The sequence below is a fragment of the Rattus rattus genome, chromosome 3, assembly GCF_011064425.1.
Source record: "Rattus rattus isolate New Zealand chromosome 3, Rrattus_CSIRO_v1, whole genome shotgun sequence".
NCBI classification, from domain to species: domain Eukaryota; kingdom Metazoa; phylum Chordata; class Mammalia; order Rodentia; family Muridae; genus Rattus; species Rattus rattus.
The window spans coordinates 5,100,211-5,116,264 of record NC_046156.1 but is presented as its reverse complement, the minus strand read 5'-3'; positions in this window follow the sequence as shown (position 1 = coordinate 5,116,264).

Here is a 16,054-nt window from a genome sequence, read left to right as displayed (position 1 = left end):
AGTGTGAGAGTGAGGGATGCAGTGTGAGAGTGAGGGATGCAGTGTGAGAGTGAGGGATGCAGTGTGAGAGTCAATATCTCTACAGAAATGTTATTTCTTCATGTTTTCTTGATGGCCTGTTGCTAAATAGGTGTTGTGACCATTCACCTTCAGAGTTTTTTAACATTATGAACACATATGTGGTAGCTTCATAGTGTTCAAGGGACAGAGAAACTCATTAACATGAATGCTAAGAAGAAAGAGAATGTTATATGGAGTAGTAAGGCAAAGGTGCAAAAGGCTGAGAACATATAAACATTTTGTTTATATGGGAGAGTGTGATTTAACATTTCAACATGTGAAGTCATGTGGCAGTGTAAACCAGTGCATTTTGGTACATCTCATATCTTATATGAGGAATATGATTTATTTTCCTTTTTCATTAAAAAATCACTGATACAAATTTACACAAAACACAAAACTTCCTGTAGTTATAATTATTCTGTTTAGAGTATAGGGGTAATCTAAGAATACCTTGTGCCTCTTTCTCCACTGTGCAATTATTGGTAGCTCTGTGAGTCCTGGGGCCACATTAATAGTGGATACATATTCTTGGAAGAATAAATACTTCAAAACTTTTTATTTATGAGAACATTTTCCAGCTATAGCAGAGGTACTTAACCTGTGGGTCACAATCCCTTTCACAGGGGCTACCTAAGACCATTGGAAAACAGATATTTACATTATAACTCATAACAGTAGCAAAATTACAATAATGAAGTAGTAACAAAAATAATTTTACAGCTGGTGGTCACCACAACATGAGGAACTGTAAAAAAGGGTCACAGCCTTAGGAATGCTGAGAACCGTTGATGTCCTACAGAGACAGTAGAGTATCTATTTATTCAAATATAAAGTATATATTTGAAAATATCTAATTTCCACTAATCTTTGCACAGTTCTCTCTGGGACAACACACCTACTCTCATATTTTCACACACACGTACTCATAAGTGCACACAATACTCCTGAGCAGAAACATATGATTGCATTTTAAAATACTCATTTTATAGTAAAACTTTAAACACAGTCTGGGCTATATTGTATTTTATCTGACAAGAAGTATTCCTTTTACTTTAAGCAAATACATTTCTTTGGTTTGGACATCATTCCTTTTTTTTTCTTTTTCTTTTTCATTTCTCTTTAACTGGAAGGAATGAAGCACAAACACTTGGCCGACTGGGTGTAAATACTGCTGTCATGCTATAAATCTGCAGATATTTTCATCCCGGATGCGTTAGTCCAGACGTGTCCCAACCCTGTCACAAACCACAGAAAGGTTAAAGGTCCCGTAATGTCTGTGTTGGGCCCTCTGTCAAGTCATGTTTACTGTCACTGAAAGGTTAGGCTGGGAAGGAAAGGAGGAAGGTTGAGTGAGGTGTACATGTTACCAGGAAGTGGAAGCCTCAGCGCGCCCCGCTTCTCAGCATTGATAGCCAGACAGATTCTCTTTCTGCTGTCACTTTTAGTTTCTCTGGGCACGTGGAGTTTAGGTCTGAGTCTTGGGCAGACCTTCTCACTCTGGTACTAAGATACAAATCGCTCACGGAGACGTTTCCAAGGCAGGTGGGCGTTTCCCGATATCACTACCTGCAAACCTTTCTGGATTGCACACGTGCTGCAAGCTTTTATAAGAATGGTCATAGTGGGGAAAGGGACCATCAGAAACCACGAAACTTATCTTCCCGTTGTTTCCAGGTAAACCTGTTTTAAATAGATATGTCGAACACAAACCAAACCAAGGCTAGCTTCTCATCTCATGTCTCGGTTAAGATTTGAAAGAAAAAAAAAACATAAAAATATCCCTTCTAGGAAACAAAAGCATCTTTTTGTAGTCTTCAGTCACAACTGGTAAATTCAAAATGCTGCACCAAGTCTTTGACCAAGGTAAAGACCTAATACATGATTAAGCAAAGCACATGGGGATACTGATCATCTGTGCAGTCTTAACCCCAACCCCAACCCAAGTCTTCTTACTTCATTTTAGATACTGTGTCACTGTTTGGCTCTGGCTGACCAGCAACCTATTATGTACACAAAGATGACTTCCAACTTGGCCTCTGAGTGCTGGGATTATAGACATGTCCACCAAGTTAGTCTTAAATAAATTTTAAGACTGCTTTAGAAAAGTTAGTTGCAGATGACTGGAGTCAGAAATCAAGATTAGCTTTTTTTCTCATGTTATAAGTGATGATAAAGTTTATGCTTTGTGCATTGACAGTTTCATGAATTCTGATTAGCTTCCCTCCTCCCTGCCTTGTCTCTCTTTCATTTCTCTCAATCCTCTTTCTCTCTACCAGATTTTTGATTCTACGCGAGTGACTGACCTTTGTTGATGTAAACTACCAAGCTTATGCTCCACTACTCCCTTTGAAAGGTGGATGCCTTCTTTCTGAGTGTCTGTTCATAATGCCCCTATGTGAATTCTCTTTACAATTGCCTGAGACTTCAAAGACCTTCCTGTGTCAATCAGTATTGTAGATATCCCCTTTACTCTGGATTTGACCCCTTTTTTGGAAGGTACTGTGTTATGTACCTTTCAAAAGGCTTGTCATCACACTTTCCAGCTAGATGCAGAGGTTATACTGCCACTGAGAAGAAGGCAGTCTATGAGGGTTAAGAGAAGCACGGTTGGATACATTTCCATCATGAAGCTGGAGGCTTAATGGCACAGAAGTAAGTTGTCATCAAGGAGTCTCATCTTTACATCAACAACCAGGTGAAGAGAAAGGGAACAAGGCATCCCACCTTCTGTGCGGAAGTGGGTCAGAGTTCCTTTTCTATCTCATCTTAGGAACAGAGAAAGCATCACTTATTGGCATCCACAGAAAAGCAGATCTGCTGCTGCCTGACCACTTTACCAGCAGAAGGGAGCCAATCTCTCAAGAAATCAGCATGGCTCGTTGAAACACACCCCATGTTGCAGTGTGGATTGGGTCTCCAGTGAGGTTAGAATACTGCCAACATGGACCTTGAAGTCAGTTCAATTTTTCTCCCCATATAAATGGTCTTTGAAATATGGTCCCAGATCAGCAGCAAGAACGTCACCTGGGCACCCGTGGGAAGGATTCATTCTCCCCAAAGTGCAAACCAAAAACTTTAAATCTGTTATCTGCTTATTCTTGTGGAAGCTAATTTCTGTAAGTCACTGTACTATACAAAGCTGAGTAGAGTGCTTACTGGCAGTTGTGAAACATGAGAGAACAGGGATAAATAAAACAGGGGCTCTGCCCTTACCCACATAGTGTTGGGGAGTTTTCAGAAAAGAAAATGCAAAATAATTTTAATAATCCTTTCTGCTAATTGAATGTTGACTCTCTGCCAGTCTAGTTTGACGTCCCATTGCTTTGTATTATAGCTGAAGACGCTGAATGGACAGTATCGAAGCACTCTGTTCACAGAACAGGTTCCTACCTGAAGTGTGAGTCCTTCTAGCTTTGGAACACAGTGGGATCCTGAGAGATGCTCATCAGACCTGCTTTGGATCGCTGCATATGAGACAGTTGAGGATGAGGCCACAAAAATCCTGAATCTTCTGGATGTTTCTCTTCTCTACTTTGCCCCATCACAAGGTACAGGAATACACACACCTCGAATGAAATAGCCCTTCTGGGAGAATCCCAGTCCTTCGCCAAATGCCATTTCATTTTTTACATTGTTAAACATCCTCAAACAATAAAAGGCTAGTTCTCTGTTCCTGGGCATCTTACAAAGCATATCCTATGAAAAGCTGAAAAAAAACCTAGGTCATTATTTATTTAGGAAATGGTGTTGCCACTCAGTAATATTACAGGTCCACAGTGCTTGATTGACATATTCGGGTGTGAATATGTCACTGTTGTATTTGGGATCCTTTTAGGGGATCATCCTGTTCATAGGCATCATGATGTCCATTTTAACTACAACCTACTCTCCTGTAGAAGAGAAGGTCCTTGAGATTGTCAGTGGAGTCTCCAATGTCACATTACAGCTCCTAACATGTAGCTGTTCGAGCCTAAGAAAGTAACCAAGTGCGAGTCAACCAACCTATCGAACTTCTTCAGAATTATATTAGACATAACATTCACGTGATTGAACCAGGAAGTGCATCAAGCACATGCTACATCTACTTCCTGCCCCAGGCTTTGGCATTTGAAAAAAATTCTACAATTTACTAGTTAGGCAAGTATTATCAAGTCACATAGTTTGTGTGAGTTTTATTCCTCCACTTGACAAATGAAATATTCTTACAGTATAAGGATTCGCTGGGGCCAGCCTGTGACAACCTTGGCCACTGTGCACAATCCATCATTCCCACACCTCCACAGTTTGGATCTTCACTCAAGGATGGCCCATGGCCTCTGGACAGTTAATTTCATAAGGACCATTCACCTGAAGTGGTACATTTGACTCTAGAAGCTCACTCCTGTCTCTGCAGCCTTGTAAATTCTATAACTGGTTTTTATTTGTCTTAGAGAAGTAGTTCTATGGTTAGATGCAATGCAAGGTCTAAGTCATTGTGGGAACACAGACACAGAAACAAAGTGAAGGCTTTATAGCTTGTCCCGTTTTTCTTTTGTTTTAAATATTTTTCTTGGATATTTTATATATTAACATTTCAAATGTTATCCCTCTTCCCCTCTCCCATACCTATCCTCCCTCCCTCTACTTCCATGAGGATGCTCCCTTGCCCACCTACTCCGACCTCAATGCCCTGGTATCACCCTACATTAGGGAAATGAGCCTTCACAGGACCAAGGGCTTTTCCTCCTACTGATGCTGGACAATGCCATCCTCTGTTAAATATGTGGTTGGAGTTATAGGTCCCTGTATGTGTATCCATTAGTTGGTGGTTTAGTCCCTGGGAGCTCTGGTGGAGTCTGGTTGGTTGATATTGTTATTCTTCCTATGGTGTTGCAAGCCTCTTCAGCTCCTTCAATCTTTTTCTAACTCTTCTATTAGGGTCCCTTTGTTTGTCCAATGGTTAGCTGCAACCATCCTTTATCAGTAGGATGGTTCTGCCATCCTGTATCTGCCTCTGGCAGAGCCTCTTTGGAGACACCCATATCTGGCTCCTGTCAGCAAGTATTTCTTGGCATCAGCAATGGTGACTGGGTTTGATGGCTGCATATGGGATGGATCTCCAGGTGGGGCAGTCTCTGGATGAACTTTTCTTCAGTCCCTGCTCCAATCTTTGTCCCTGTATTTCCTCCTGTGAGTATTTTGTTCTCCCTTCTAAGAAAGACTGAAGCAGTCACACTTTGATCTACCTTCTTTTTGAGCTTCATATGGTCTGTGAATTGTATCTTGGGTATTCCCAAGTTTTGGGAGTAATATCCACTTAGTGAGTGCATACCATGTGTGTTCGTTTGTGACTGAGTTACCTCTCTCAGGATGATATTTTCTAGTTCCATCCATTTGCTTAAGAATTTCATTTAGTCATTTAGTCATTGTTTTTAATAGCTGAGTTGTGTAAATGTACCATATTGTGTAAATGTACCATATTTTCTGTATTCATTCCTCTGTTGAAAGATATCTGGCTTCTTTCCAGCTTCTGGCTATTATAAATAAGGCTGCTATGAACATAGTGGAGCATGTGTCTTTGTTATATGTTGGTGCATCTTTTGGGTGTATGCTCAGGATTTTGAGTCAATGTATAGCTGGGTCCTCAGGTAGTACTCTGTCCAGTTTTCTGAGGAACCACAAGACTGATTTCCAGAGTCGTTGTACCAGCTTGCAATCCCATCAACAATGGAGGAGTGTTCCTATTTCTCCACATCTACTGTCACCTGAGTTTTTGATCTTAGCCATTCTGACTGGGGTGAGGTGGAATCTCAGGGTTGTTTTGATTTGCATTTCCCTGATGGCTAAGGATGTTGAACATGTCTTTAGGGGCTTCTCAGCCAGCACTAGTGGCACAGACTGGTAGAATTGGCTGAAGGAGGCAGAGGCAGGAGGATCTGGAGTTCGAGGCCAGCCTGTCTCCTGTTGATGTGGTTGGCATTCTATCTTTCTTTGTCTCCTTTTATCCTTCATGTGGTTTCATTTTCCCCCTTCATTTTGTCTTTGCCCCTCTCTTTGTAACACTTTCTATCAAGCTCTTTTTCTTTTGTCAGGTGAAATATTTCAGGTTTCAATCTTGGTTCCAAAATAATTAATTTTATGATTAATTTCAGTAAGCAAGTACTGAAGCTCTGAGCCCAGCCCTTGCTAGGCTAGCCTTGGACAGCAGAGGTACTGACCACAAAGGATTATTTTAAGAACAAATGAGGCACAATGCATATTGTTACAGGAAATGGGCATGCAAGTTTCAGAAAATGTTAGCTTTAAGATGTGCACTTGCACTGTTAAATAGCTATATTAACTTGATAGCTATTTGATGAAGAAACATTTTAGAGGAATAATTGAGAAAAGTCTAGGGGAAAAACTCAAGAGTGTTAGAAGGCCCTCTGTGGCTTTTAAAGAGACATTTAAGTCAATACCCAGAAAAAAGACCCAGTAAAGAGAAAAAACAAATGAGCAGGAGACTCTGTAGCTGCAAGCATGTGGAAAGAAATGCCTCTTGGAAGGAGAGTTTGGTGTGGGGTGGGTCGTGCACTTTCTGGGTGCACAATTAAGTCCTTTGGGGTCCATATTTTGAGCTGTTTCTATTGTTCCTAAAATGACTGAATTCTATTGTTGATATTTTGAATTTTGCCGTACTTCGTCATTTTTAAGCCTCTCAGTATGTACAAAGTGTTCTCCTCCAGTGAGCATGCCCAAGACAGGGATGCTTACCATAGGTTAAGAACTATAAACACACCCAACATCAAACAAACATTGCTGAAACCTTCAAATTATGCATCAGCGACGGTTTTAATTTGCCAAAGCTGTTTCCTTAAATCTGTAGGCTTTGTTCACAGATGGCAATATTTAAATCACAGAGTTAACAGAAAGTGATATAATCTTGGTAGTGTGATGCCTCCAGTAAACCAGAACTGTGCACTCTCACCAATTAAACTCGACAACTCCTTAAAACATTTAATCCTACAGATGCAACATGACAACTCCATAACGGGATCATCCTGAGACGTGCATTCTGAGATTTCTCCCAGATGTTCTTCCTCAGGGTGGCACACATCAGAACTGCATGTGAGGACAGACAGTGGAAATTCTAACTAATACCTGGACACCAGGTGCAAAACCTTGCACCTGTCACAGAGGGACTCACAATGAGACTCTTCAGACCTGAGACACAGCTAACGGGACGGGCTTTGTGTCACTGTACCTTTTCCTTGTTCTTGTTTGAGGAAAGCAAACATCGTAAACTCAAACACTGATTTACAGGGTTTTTTTTTCTAAAATCTTATTCCTAGAACTTATTTTAAAATATAGTTTTGTTCACCATTACTGGACAATGCTGTTTTCATCTTGCAGAATCTAACCTCTTACCCCTAAGGTATAAATCAGCTCCACAGAAGCACTCCAGGTTCCTGCCTTGAGCTCCTGCCCAGACTTCCCTCAGTGAAGGAGTATGAACTGGACTGACAAAATAAACCTTTTCTCCTTCTAAGTTGCTTTGTTCATGGTGTTTTATCACAGACACAGAGAAGAAAATAGGAGAGAAAAAAATGTTCCTCCCTTACCCACCTCATTGTTTCTTCGTCTACCACTGGAACATTCTTGTATAAGCCCTCCCCACTTCCATATTCCATGTCTTCTTTCTCTGTGGGACCCGCTGAGTTTAATAAGCATTACCTGCCTGACCAAGCCTGGTGTGTTATTTAATGAAGAAGGGAGACTTATCAATGTTTACACCAGTGAAGGTAATGACTACTTTCCCCCAAGGAATGACCACTACCACCAGTCCTTCTGGGAAGGGTGAAGCCTCTGGACTTTCTTCATTTGGAATGAACAAGATATTATTCTATTTTACTAATAGAGCAGATTTAATAAATTATCAGACCAATAATCATTAATCTAATATCTGTGAGACAATAATTAGGAGTAGTAGTATTAATATTAGTATTACTGAGCTGAGTATATTAATCTTCTCACATCGAAGAGAGCTGGCTTGCTAACAGAATCCAGAATCCTAAGGGGCTCTCTGCAAGTGGCTAAGTCAGTGATCCTCTCTGCTGGAAGAGTTCATGCCAGAAGCAGACAATGTGGTTGACTGGACTGTATGTCTTTCTTTTTGCAACTGGAATCAAACTCTAATTCATCGGGCCCTCTGGTGAGAGCCATGGTAACAGGCAGGATTCTTTGTCCACAGGTGGATGAGTCTTTTCAGCAAGGGGTGGTACTGAACCCCGTTGAACCCTAGCCCAGAAAATTTCAACTGCTATTGTACCTATTAATCTAAACAGTCTCACAGACGCCAGATGGAAGAGTAGTTCACAGCCCCTCAGCATTGTTCTCTTGCTAATGTGAATGGTAAAATTATACTGAATTTTCTATTTTGTTCATTTCTGCCATGATAGAACTGAAATGGAAGGGGATAAAGAGTGTATGAGATTATAAAAGACTCTGTTAAAAAAAAATAAGCATCCACATGGTAACAGCAGGCATATTATTTTAAAGCATTTCTATAGAAAAGATTTTTCCCATTGTGCGTAATATTTAAACACACGCAAAAAGTAATTTTACAGAGCGTTTCCCCATAGAAAGTTGTGATCAGTGTGGTTTGTCAGGCTCTCTGAGAATTGGAAGTCTCACAGTCTGTGCTTCAGCTCACATGTCTTTCCTCACATTACTGCTTTTTATAACAGGGGGAGAAAGACATGTTGAACATTGTAAAGAAGCAATAAAATAGCTTTTACATAAAGAAACATATTATTGTGAAGTCGTGTAGGCATTGTAACTTGGGAATATTTCATGACACGGTGCTTTGTCTATTCATTTGTGGGAATGTTCGAGATTGTTCAAAAGGGCTTAGTTTTGTGTTTTGGAGAAGGGTTAAGTTTAGTGTGACAGTTTGTTAAAAGAGGACAGTGTGGAAAAACGTTCTTTCACTGAATATGTCACCTTGTAATAGTTTTTTTTCCCAGACATATTTAAACTACGTATTATTTTTCTGACAAATGGAGAATCAAACATCAGTTATAGACAGTTCTGATATCTGCACTGGTACCCTTCATTTACATCAGTTGAGAAGAGATCACTGCATTGATTTTGACAAAGTTCTTCTTTTCTTGTAGCTGTGTAACTGTAGCAGCCACCACTGGAGTCTCTAGAGGATACAGGGCTGAGATAATGAGCCACTGAATACAGGATGTGGTGACAAAGTTTAGGTGTGGTACCCAAAATGGCCATTGATGTCATCTCTGCACCCCTGATGAAATTAGTTCAGCTTCGTTCGCCCCAGGGTTTTAGATTTTTTTTTTTGTTCCTTCCATCAGTAGAACGTGAACAATGAAGAACTTACTTCTTTAAAAATTAAAGATAGGCATATTCAGTGGTTAAGACGGTATTTTGCATTGATTAAGATTATAGCATATTGGTATTATCTATGCTAACTTCCATGAATGTTATATTGAACCAAAACAAACCCCATACAGAAAAACCATGTAATTACTAAAAATGTCATGTTTTCCCACAGGGTCCTGAGAAGTAAGTTAGATTGCACTCAGGAGCTTCCAAACCTAAGACAAAGTTCTTGCATATACAAGTAGATTGCAGAGTTTATGTCTAAATATTCTTGTTTTATTAGTATTCATACATAAATTATAAGTCTACATATAATAACTAGAGTTGATCAACTAGCCCTGTGGGTATACAACATGGCTTCTTCAGTAACTTCTGAGGTTGTCATTCACTTTGCTTTTCCCAAACACAGGTTATACTCATAAGAAGCCTAGAGGACATTTTAAGGAAGCTCTGCTCTTAAAGCTACAAGAGAATATCTATGTCTCTGCCACTAGAACCAAATGTCCTCTGCAGTCCTGTGAGGTAACAGGTATCACATGACCACATCTTATTGGTTCACTGGCATATCAATCAGTACCATCTCAAACTTGAACTGAAGAATTAGTACAGGGTACAGATGTGATTATTGCAGTGTGTTTAGGTCATTAGCGATAAGAGCACATGAGCATTAGCCAAAAAGATTGACAGAACATGAACAACTCAGCTTAATACACTGTGGGTTCAGTAGGGACCACCATCATAACAGTATTAGGATTTCCACTTCTGCACACAAAGTCCAACTATAGTAGGTTATTTTTAAAAAAAAAAACATTTTGGAAGTCAAATTTAGGACTTCTGCATTGTACTTCTATTGTCAACTTGACATAACCAAGTTTAGTCTCCTAGGAAGTAAGAGTTTCAACTGGGAATTTCCTTGATCAGATTGGCCTCTGGCCATGTCTGTTAGAGAACTGCCTTGGTAGTTGATAGATGTGGGACAGACAGTTCACTGTAGGCAATGCCACAGCAAACAGAGATATCTACAGGACCCAAGCGATACTGGTAATATTCCCCAAGATATTTTGACACCCTTCTTGTTGATTGTTCTGTGTTTGCTTCTAAGATGTTTTTATTTGTGTACATTAAAATTATAACAGTTCTCAAAACTTGAAACACCCTTCTCAAGTCTGCCATTGAAAATATCTGTCCATATCTCCAAATAGTGATAAACACCTGATTCTTTTTTCCTGTTTTTGTTTGTTTGTTGTCTCAAGAAAGATAAATTGATTCTGTTTGTATAAAATGGAAGCTAAGCCATACTTATCAATCACACACTTCCCCCTGGGAGTTAAGTGAATGATTCCTCTGATACCTGTAACAGGACCAGAAATAAGAGCAATGGTTGATGAACTGCATTTCTGAATTTCTGCTTTAGTCCAACATTTCTGAAATAGCAGAATAGTTGCAATTTGAGATCAGACTTCCACACAACCTTCCCATGTCATTGGCTAAGAATATGGGGCCTCTCTCAGTCAGTACTCCAGTCGGGTGAAAAGACACAATGACTGTAACAACTTTTATAGATAAAGGCATTTAACTGGGACTTTCTTACATTCCAAAGTTTAGTCCGTTCTCACCATGGATGGGAGCATGGTGACACATACGCAGAGATGATGCTAGAGAAGTACCTGAGAGTTCTACATCTAAATCATCAGGCATCAGGCAGAGACAGAGACACTGGGCCTGGTTTGAGCATTTGAAACCCTAAAGCCGGGTTGGGGATTTAGCTCAGTGGTAGAGCGCTTGCCTAGCAAGCGCAAGGCCCTGGGCTCAGTCCCCAGCTCCAAAAAAAAGAAAAGGAAAAAAAAGTTATTTTGAAACCCTAAAGCCCACCGTAGTGACACACTTCCTCCAACAAGGACACATGTCCTAATCCTTTCAAATAGTGACCCTCCCTGTGAGTCTACAGAGACCATTCCTATTCAAGCAACCACAGAGCCTTTTTTTGATGAGAAATCATTTATATATCCTAAAAAAGACCCTAGGAACATCTGATCTATCTGTAGTTTTCTAACTAACAAGGGATGAAGAGCAGAGCTAACTCCCCAGTGTTTCACTTTTCTGTGATATTAAGAATGACTCCAGATTTATCACCTCTAGTCTTACAGCTTTGAACAAACCGTGTAATATTTTTATTACACAGTTTGTGGCATTTTCCCAACATTTTGTTATTATCTTTAATGAAAATAATGTGGATAAATCATCAACGTCTGGGCTCTAAAGACTGTGGAGCTAAGACCACACTGCTGTGCATTTTGGCCCCTGACCCTTGACCCCTGCCCACTTAGCTGAGCTAGTGATTCAGACAGCAAGCACATGGACCAGAGTTACAGCCCCCAGCCATTTGCTCTAGGAACCTTCAGAGAAGGTCTCACAGTCATTGGCTGTATGATGAGCGATTTCTCCCTTCCATAGCTTTCTTCTTTCTTTTTATTGGTGAGGTTGACTTTGATTCTTAACTGATCCTTTGTTTCTAATGCTCCTCATTATTAGTCAAATGCAAACCAAAATCCAGATAATACAGGAATTGGTCTGTGGAAATAGGGTTGTGCACTCCACCACTACGCCCCCACATGATTCCTTTCTGTTTGTTTCTTTTGTCTTTATTTTTGACAATTCTGTAAACATGTGCAATGTATCGTGCTCACATCTCCCTCCCCTTATCCTCTCTCACATCCCTCCCTCCCACTCATATCACCCTTTTCCCCACAACTGGTTCCCTTTCTACGCTCATGTTTAAAACCAAATTCAGAATTACTGTTACATACATGAGCAAGATTGGAGGTTATTACTGGAGCATGGGGCAACATCACTGAGGCATAGAACTCTCTCCCTCACAGCAACTATTAACCCTCAAAAACTCCTCACAGAGGAGCTTCATGTGCCCCTCCCATCTGACTGAATGCTGCAGGACTCACTTGAATACCTGCAGCTGTTATGGTTTTATGATTGCAATGACCAAGCCATGTCTAGAAGACATTTCACATTTGCAGGTACACTCCACATTTCTTGCCTGCCATATCCACCCACTTTTGTCATATGCATTCCTCTTGCAAGATGCACCACGTTCTTGAAAGGGGTGATATTGACATCTGTTTGCTGGCACAGAATTCAGCAGTCACTTAGGACCAGCTGGTAAAATGATGAGTCAAAAATCTTGACATAGATTGACAGTCGCCTGAAGTGGGTATATTAATCACGAAAACATATGGCTTCCCTGGATCACACTTTCAAAAATCCACATTCATTCACTTTGAAAACTGAATAGGTCTGACTCACACATCTATTTATTGGCTTCCCACATAAATGCAAATGTGTAACATGTAATACGATTATATGGTACATGTTACAAACCTGCACCTATAAGCCTTGTCATTTAAGTATGAACTCAGAATATTCTAGTAGTCTTTAAAAAAATGGATGACACAATCCTGGGACCATATGTTGTACACTTTAAATTTATTTGTAGAAAACACTTTATACCCTACATATTTATTATACCTGGAATAGTTGAAGATATAAAATTTAAATTCTCTCTCTCTCTCTCTCTCTCTCTCTCTCTCTCTCTCTCTCCTCTCTCTCCTCTCTCTCTCTCTCTCTCTCTCTCTGTGTCTCTCTCTCTCTCTCTCTCTCTCTCTCTCTCTCTCTCTCTCTGTGTGTGTGTGTGTGTGTGTGTGTGTGTGTGTTTGTGTGTGTGTTAAAACTCCAAAGAAAACAGCAGTTTAAATCATCTACCAAAGGCTATTAATTTTCTTTGGGATTCATATTAAAAACCATCTTGCCGGCTTATGGCATTTAACATCTATGTAACAAATTAAACCGCCCCCTTTCTGCTTCTTTCAAATGGATATAATTTAATTTTAAGATGCAGCTTTTATCGCAGAGTTTTCAGGAAGTACTTTATAAGGTCGGACTACCTCAAATCAGCACTTCTTATCAATTTACTGGAATTTTAAATATTTTCATGATTTTATGTTTTCCTGAACTGTGTCAGTACGTTTAATCTAACATAATATGCCCTCTCTCTTAACGATGAGTTGTAATAACCACATGTGTACACATTAGTTTTCTAAATGGTGTGTATAACAGATAGTCTCTGTTCCTTTTTTTCTTTTTTGCATTTTTTCTCCATCTTTATTAAATTGTGTATTTCTTATTTCCATTTCGATTGTTATTACCTTTCCTGGTTTCCAGGCAAACATCCCCCTAATCCCTCCCTCTCCCCTTCTATATGGGTGTTCCCCTCCCCATCCTCCTCCCATTACTGCCTTTCCCCCAACAATCCCATTCACTGGGGGTTCAGTCCATTCTCTGTTCTTTAGTGTTACCTAGATTTCTCTTAGCTTTTCTTACTCTTCACAGGCTCTCAGCTGCAGAAGGACAAACACAAGGCACATATGCCTGAAGATGCTGAGATGGACCCATTGTTTTACATGTCAAACTGAAACATTAATTTAAAAAGAAAGTGAGGAGATAGCTCTCTTTCCAAAGTAATGATTCTGGATTTTTAAGGTTAGCGGACATTTTTTGATTAATTTCAGAATTACTGGTACAAGTTGTCTTCCCTGGGGCTTGACAACAATCAAACTTGAGTCTGATATTTACATGTCGACACCAAACATTTTGTGGTTCTAGTCATTTGAGTATTTTTGTTCCATTGAGCACATTTATGATTGGCCTTCCCTGCAGACATCTGTCATAATTGTTAATGATTCTTCTTCGACATCCAATGTTTCCTTACATGCCCACAGAGGGTCAGCAACTGACACCTTTTTCTGACTACTGAAAATTCCAGAGACCTCTAAGGTGATATGAATAGCTCTTACATATTTCCAGACTTTTCTTGTGCCATGAGTAACTAAATATCCCGTCCCTATATGACCTACTTTGGAAGCTTGGTAGGTCAGGGAACAGTGTATGAATTTTCTTTCATGATTTGTGGCTTAGCTCCATCATGTGACTCATGCTCGTAAGCTCTAACCATGTTTCACTTCTGTTCTGTTGTGTTTGTGTGGGTCTTTATCTGGGTCTTTCCTCATTTCTCTTAGCAGTTCACCTGTGGATAGATATGTCCACATGGAGGAGCCTTCCATGTCATGCTGACGAGTTGGTTGACATCTTTCCATTATGTGTCTCTCATTTATTCCATACTAACTAAAGTAAGGCCTGTGTTTGTCTTAACACTATGTCTGCATGTGCACATTAACCATTAGGTTTCCTTCCCTGAACACTCCATAACATTTTAAAAAAAAATAGCAATATACCAAAAGTTATGGGAATGTGTTGGGACCCAATTTAAGGGAAAAGCTTTTATTCTAATCATCTGTCCTATTTTAATTTCAACCATTCACCTAGAATCTCTTTTTACTAAGGAAGTATCCAGCAATGAACAAAAAAGGACCATTTTTTTTTTACCACCAATTTATTAAGTTCATCAGTATCCATACTCTCAGCCACATTCACAAGCTCTCAGCACATTCATGACATTTCTACTTAAACCCTAGCCTTCTATTTGAGTTTTGAGCATAATTTTACTACAGCATGCCAGCAACCTTGTTTCTTATCTTGCAGTAGCTCCTCTTGGAGCCCACATGCCCAACCATTCAGGGTTCACCTGCCTTTTACGTCAGCAAGGTTTGTTCTTTCACCTTGTGAAGACAATTCATTCCAATTTGCACTGTATTTCTTTTCTTTTTTTTTAAATTGGACTTTTAAATTTACATTCCAAATGTTATTCCCTTTCCTGGTTTCCCACCCATAAGCCCCCTATCCTATCCCTCTCTCCTTTTTCTATGAGGGTGTTCTCCCTCCCCAACCAACCCCCCTTCTCAAATGCCTCCCGATATTCCCCTGCACTGGGGGGGGTGGGTACAGCTTGGCAGGACCAAGGGCTTCTCCTTCTGTTGGTGCCCAACAAGGCCATCCTCTGCTACATATGCAGCTGGTGGCTCTGTATATTTTAAGCACCCATTTTTCACATATATCTTCCCCCATTTCTAAACATCAAAGACTTACATACTTACATGATGATTCCATTTTTATCTGGACTTATTTTTTTTATTTTTTCCATCTAATGCAATGGTTTTTAATCACTGCTAATTCATAATAATAAATAAATAAAATTTGTAGCCACTATGCAATGGGAAGTGTTATAGCTAATTTAGCTGATCTGATTAATTTTCAGGGAAATTAATTTCATTTTTCAGATGGTTAAGCTGGATCCTAGAAAAGTTTCATGTCTTGGCCAAACTGACAAAATCGCACAGTACACAGGTGCTTTTCTGTGTTTCTTTTTTTCCAGAGCTCTTAACTCTCACTACTGCGATATAATAAAGACTTAGTTTCACAGCCCCGAGTCTTCTGTGAATCTCAAGTATCTTACTTCCTGATTTCTTACTAAATATCTACATGCATTTGAGCGTTCCATACACATTTAAAAGGTAAAGACAACGATATGATTCTGGACCCCACCTCTCTTGATTCCCTGATTATCATCTCTGAGATGCTCTCTTGTAATTTTCATGGTCCTTGAACTGACCATGATTCAAGGCTTATTTTGTCCTCATGGATCTTGAAGTCACCACAGTTC